This window comes from Cetorhinus maximus, chromosome 1 (assembly GCF_964194155.1).
Source record: "Cetorhinus maximus chromosome 1, sCetMax3.hap1.1, whole genome shotgun sequence".
Taxonomy (NCBI): Eukaryota; Metazoa; Chordata; class Chondrichthyes; order Lamniformes; family Cetorhinidae; genus Cetorhinus; species Cetorhinus maximus.
The window spans coordinates 39,384,664-39,390,552 of record NC_135879.1 but is presented as its reverse complement, the minus strand read 5'-3'; positions in this window follow the sequence as shown (position 1 = coordinate 39,390,552).

Sequence of the window (5,889 nt, the reverse complement as noted above, 5' to 3'; positions counted from 1 at the left end):
GAGGCTTTAAGTGGCACAGCTATGAGCAAAGTGGAAGAGGGCATCTCTAGTGAGGTAATTGAATTTTTTCCACTTGTAATCATGTCCTAGCGGGAGCAATGACCCTGGTAAACACATGCTTCTCAATTTCTTCCTACTGATGACAGAGTAGATGTCCGGAATACATTCTGCAACCTGATCCTGGGGAGAAGAGGATCTCCCTCCTTCTGTCCATTGCCTGTACCAGAACCTCCAAGACACTTTCAGGGAACCTTAGTGCTGTATCAGAGGTAGCTATAGCAATATCTTTGTTTACACTCTTTCCTTTGTATCTGCAACCAGAATGCACCTCCCTATTTTAAGTGGTGCTGGCCAGCTTTAAGTGGTGTCAAGGGTACCTGCTCTGGCCACCCTACATGGTCATAAGTCAGGAATGCAGCCAGTGCGACAAATTGGCTGCACACCTGAATCATGACAATGGTCAGGCAATATTAAAATGAGTCATTTGCAGTGGGCATACGTCGTTTCCGAGCACTTATTCTTTATGTGGTTCAGCATGTGATGTTATCAACAGGGTTCCACAGTTTTAATGTTTCATACTCATTTTGGGTCTCTGTGGAAGGTCAGGCTCAAGCTTAAGCCAGCTTACCTCTCTGAGCTGTTGCAATTGCAGTCTGATTTATTGAAATAGATGTGGAAATGGATAAATTGTTGCATGCACTGTTGGTTAATTTATTGGTCAAAATTGTTTACATTGGTTACTGCATATGAAAAGATAAAGCAAAATATTAATCTTTGATCAATGCTTTTGGAGAATTCTTAGATAGTATTTTGCAGCTTGACACACATTAACCTGAGTCAGGCTTCCTTTGTTTGCAGGTGTTGTGTCAGCAAAATGGAAAAGGGTACCCGTGGAAATGAGGTCAGTAATGGCTGCAATGTGTGCACTGAAATGAAACTCTGGGGAACAGTGTCACCACAAGGGCTTTTTGAATCGGCTGACTTGTGTGAAGTGGTCATATGGAAAAAAAGGTTTGTCATGAACTTGAAGCTAAGGTTGTTCCGCATGTATGTAAGTAAGGGGAGGTGGTTACTGCTGGTGAGGGGGTCTTCCTACCTTTATGCAAAGTTTTTGGGTCATTACAAAGTCTGGTGTTTTTTGCAATGCTGTGTGGGCATATTAAAATGTTGTGGGAAAGTTTCAAGAAATGAAGCTTGATATTGTGTCACAGCAGATTCATATCTTCCAAAAAACATAATGGAATAGGTGATCTTATTGGTGAAACTTTCTCCAACTACAGCTAACTGCATGTTGGCTACTTGAGCAATTGCATTTTGTTTCTTTAGGCCTTGAGATTAATAGGAATAATGTAACAAAAGAAACTATACATTTTTATTATTTTAATTACTTTTTGGTATATTATTAAGACTCCCACTTCAATACTCAAGCTCCTGCAGCACAGATGAGACTGTCACGGTACAGGAAATAAGACATCAATCCCACCCTGTGCCAGGGCACGCAACTGAGTGGCATAGTGCTGATTCTAGCCTACTGCAGGTTTCTGTGTACACAATATGCCACTGGCAGCTTCCTGTAAGGCCCACTTCGCATTACTGAATTAGAATAGCACATGCAGGTACATCGCCTGCATGAAGTCAAAGACCTTGAATGGACATTATCATGTCCTAGGCCCAACCATCTTCAGGTGCTTCATCAATGACCTTCCCTCCACCGTAAGGTCAGAAGTGGGGATGTTCGTTGATGATTGCACAATGTTCAGCACCATTTACGACTCCTCAGATACTGAAGCAGTCCATGTCCAAATGCAACAAGACCTGGACAATGTACAACCTTGGGCTGACAAGTGGCAAGTAACATTCGTGCCACACAAGTGCCAGGCAATGACCATCTCCAACAAGAGAGAATCCAACCATCGCCCCTTGATGTTCAATGGCATTACCATCACTGAGTCCCCCACTATCAACATCCTGAGGGTTATCATTGACCAGAAACTGAACTGGACTAGCTATATAAATACTGTGGCTACAAGAGCAGGTCAGAGGTTAGGAATCCTGCAGCGAGTAACTCACCTCCTGACTCCCCAAAACCTGTCCACCATTTACAAGGCACATGTCAGGAGTGTGATGGAATACTCCCCACTTGCCTGGAAGAGTGCTGCTCCCACAACACTCAAGAAGCTTGACACCATCCATGACAAAGCAGCCCGCTTGATTGGCAGCACATCCACAAACATTCACTGTCTCCACCACCGACACACAGTAGCAGCAGTGTGTACCATCTACAAGATGCACTGCAGGAATTCACCAAGGATCCTTAGACAGCATCTTCCAAACCCACAACTACTACCATCTAGAAGGACAAGGGCAGCAGATAGGTGGGAATACTACCAACCGGAAGTTTCCCTCCAAGTCACTCACCATCCTGACTTGGAAATATATCGCCATTCCTTCGCAGTCGCTGGGTCAAAATCCTGGAACTCCCTTCCTAACAGCACTGTGGGTGTACCTACACCACATGGACTGCAGCGGTTCAAGAAGGCAGCTCACCACCACTTTCTCAAGGGCAACTAGGGATAGGTAATAAATGCTGGCCCAGCCAGTGAAGCCCACATCCCGTGAATGAATTAAAAAAAATTGTTGTAAAAACCCATCTGGTTCACTAATGCCCTGTAGGGAAGGAAATCTGCCATCCTTACTTGATCCGGCCTACATGTGATTCCAGACCCACAGCAATGTGGTTGACTCTTAACTGCCCTATGAAATGGCCTAGCAAGCCACTTAGTTCAAGGGCAATTAGGGATGGGCAACAAATTCTGGCCTTACCAGTGTCACATGAAAGAATAAAAAAAAACTCGGTGAATGCCTGCTATCCTGGGAATACCCACAATGCACTTATCCTGCACCAGTCACCAAGCCTCCTGCCATTGGGCATCCAAGACACGCTGGAAGATGGCTGCTTGGGGACAAAGGCTAACTCCTTCACAGGGGGCTGATGACCTCCTCCTGCCACACCAGCACTTGAAATCAGAGAGCCTTTAATGAGAACCATGAATCAAAGCACAAAACTGTGGGACAAGCCATTGGCCTCCTCAAACAAATGTTTTGCTGCCAAGGTTGCTTGTGGGGAATCTCTACCTTGCACATCAGAAAGGGTGCTCATGTTTGTGGAAGTGTGCTGCATCCTCCACACACTGGTCATTTTGAGGATCCTGTCACTACCACCTGGAGTCCAGAGGCTACCTTGGGAGGAGGAGGAGGAAGGGAGGAGACCATACCTATCATGTGCAATGGGACAAGTGAATAGGACCATATTGTAAGACTTCATTTCAGCTAAAAGAAACTTCGCCAACCCAACAGGGACCCACCATTCCCCAATTGTAATCTACATCGGACTCCCCATCACAAAGTCCCATTGGCCTATATCAATCAATAAAGGCCAACAGCAAAAACCTTCACACGACAACTTAATCCAGAAACACATCAATGATACAAAAAAGACAGAGCTAATCACCCTGGTGAATTCCCTTAGTGCCTGTCTTGCAGGTGCACTTTCCTGGCCCATGGTGTGCTCCCTGTGGCTGCAGCATGGCTGGCGAGAGGCTGATGACTTTCACTGAGGGATGCAGCAGATGGCCTTGTAAGATGCCGTCAGGCACTTCTGGGTTGAGAGCCTGGTTTTGGACTGTGCTGCCTCAGAATGGGTGTCAGCCTCTTAGCTGGCTCACTAGAGGCAATGGCAAGGGCACTGGTGGAGTGACAGTGTTAGGAGCAAGTGAGAGAGGACATCAGGTTTGTGCTCCATGGAGCCACTGCCACTCTCACAGGATGGCACTTCAGCTATCCTAGTAATCTGCTGGACCACAGATTGCTGTGAAAGCCTGCATGCCCAATTGGGCATTGAGATCTGCCTCCACAACAGCAGAAGTCTGTGCCTTTGTGGCAGCAACTATGGACTTCATGGCCTCCATCTGAGCTTCCACTGCAGTACAGGTGAAGGCTTCCATTTGTCTCACTTAGACAGTAGTTAGCAGATATTCCATCATGGATCCATCCAGTAGTGCTGATGTGGAGTAACCTATCAATTCCACATTGGAAAGATGGCTGGGGAAACAGTTATATTTTGATGTTGAGCTGACAGCTAATGAAGGACCTCAAAATACCCTAAGCACTTGTCTGAAATCCCCTGCTGGAACACATTCCACACCCTACAAGCTGATCACAGCCCCACCTCTCAATGGCGCACTTCCTGGTTGACTGGAAACATCACCAACCGCAACCTGGTAACTGACCGAAGTGTTGAAGTCCCAGGTTTCAACCTTCCACAGAAAATCTGAACTGCCCTCAACTGCTTGAGGACAGACAAGGGAATATGTGGCCACTTAGACCACAAGTGGAACATGAGGTTCAGCTCAAATTGTGACTGTAGCCATCCAAGTCAGATCATCACTCACATATAGAACACCTGCCCTGAGAGGATCCAGCCCTGGTGGTATTACAATCATTCACACCACGTCAGCTGAAGCAAGATAGGTTTGTGATGAAATAGTGAGGAATGTGTGTTTGTGTGTGTGTGGCTGGCATTACTGGAAGGTATGTGAGGGTGAGATTTAGTATATGGGTGTTACAGGTGAGTCCTGAGTGCCAGGGTGTGCTGCTGGATGAGTGGTGGGATGATGAGTGTGAAAGGTGGGTGACGTGGTGGGTGTGAGATGTGATGTGCATTCAAGCATCATGAGCACTTGAGTGATGCCATTGAACTTAATTCTGCACTGCTGCCAGGTCCTCAGGTGACACTCTGGGCATTAGTTGCCCTCACCACTTGCTCTCATTCCCCTCTGAGATTGTGGACGGAATTTTCCATGCCCACTGGCATGGGACGTGTTTGGCGGCATAAGTGGACAATATAGCGAGAAGACCAAAAATCGGTTTCACAGCATCATGAAACCAGTTTGGAACCGTCCGTTCTACCCATCAATGGTGGGCTGTGTTTCCCGCTGTTGTACGTCAGGAACCTCATTGTTATACATCTGTATATCGTTATAAGCCCAGCTCGCTGGGATCATCCCCCCATGCTGGATCATCCAAGCACGTCGGCGTGATTGCACTATGTTATAGACTTGGTTTTCCAGGCAGGTTTCTCATTAGAAACATCAAACTTTATTTACATGCTGCAGCAGCAGTTACATGCTTCCATCAAACTCCACAACTAGAAGAACTCTCACTCTAAGGCTCCCTGTGCTTAGAGCTGATTTGGTGACACTGTCACGTGATACTATACAACACCATAATCTTAAAACTACAGTAACTACATTCCTTAAAGGCACAAATCACTACATTCCTCTCCCTTTAATATTTTGTACAGTTTGTATTTACAAGAACATATACCTTCACAACATTACAAATTTATACACGGGTCATGGAATTATAAGTTCAGTCTCTCAGGTAGTTTCCTGATCTGAGTGGAACGTCGTAGCTCCATGACTTTCAAATCTCTTACAGGATCCACATGATCTGGAACCGCAGCAACATCAGATACCTCTTTAGACACAGGCAGTTCAGTGTTATCTACTCCGACAGAGACATCTGGTATGTCTATCCTTGGTTGAACCATTTCAACAGGGACCATGGGTTCTACAATTGTTACAGGTGGAACATCATTTTGTTGGGGTATCTCCCTTCTTCTCAAATGATCCATGTGTTTGTGGCTGATCCGGCCCTCCACTTCTACAATGTATGACAAGGGTCCGGTCACAGAAACTATTACCACCCAGGTAACCAACTTGATCCATCACCGAAATTTCATACATATACTGCTTCACCAACAGTACATTCTTGCTCACAACTATGCGAGTCATGAGTTGCTTTTTGATTCCCTTGACTTTTCTTTAC